The sequence below is a fragment of the Alligator sinensis genome, unplaced genomic scaffold (genome assembly GCF_000455745.1).
Source record: "Alligator sinensis unplaced genomic scaffold, ASM45574v1 scaffold862_1, whole genome shotgun sequence".
In the NCBI taxonomy this organism is placed as follows: Eukaryota; Metazoa; Chordata; order Crocodylia; family Alligatoridae; genus Alligator; species Alligator sinensis.
In genome coordinates this window covers 172,096-172,481 of record NW_005842066.1, presented here as the reverse complement: position 1 = coordinate 172,481, position 386 = coordinate 172,096, and the positions used below count along the sequence as shown (strand labels likewise).

General features: G+C 34.2%; 1 non-coding gene across 1 annotated transcript; it reads right to left on the bottom strand.

Moving 5' to 3' along the window:
• On the bottom strand, nt 1-94 carry LOC112550271. The gene has a single exon (XR_003094013.1). It is a non-coding gene; the product is annotated as a small nucleolar RNA snoR128 (small nucleolar RNA).
• Between the last annotated feature and the right edge of the window lie 292 nt (nt 95-386).

Below are 386 nucleotides of genomic sequence, written 5' to 3'. Positions count from 1 at the left end.
TAAATCAGGCAACAGCTCAGGATTAATGAGTTATGTCTAGTATTCAGTCAAACTTTAAACACTTTCATCATTGTCTAATCTCTCAGCAGGTTATAAATCCTCAAAATTTGAGAGTTACAATTCATGCCAAATCAATCCAATCTCAATTATATCCTGATAGTCCTTTCCAGTTACGTATGACATCTTTTGAAGTGCTGCTTCAATCTTCTCTGTTAGTAAAAGACACTTATTTCTAAGCCATTTTATTCCTTGTCAACAGTACGAGACTGTGGTGCGTACAAAAATATTTCTGTTATATGCCATTATGCTGTTTATTTTCATGTGTTGGATGTAAGCATTCCTTTCTACTTCCTTTCCACTTGCACAAGTTTGATAAAGTGAGCTTA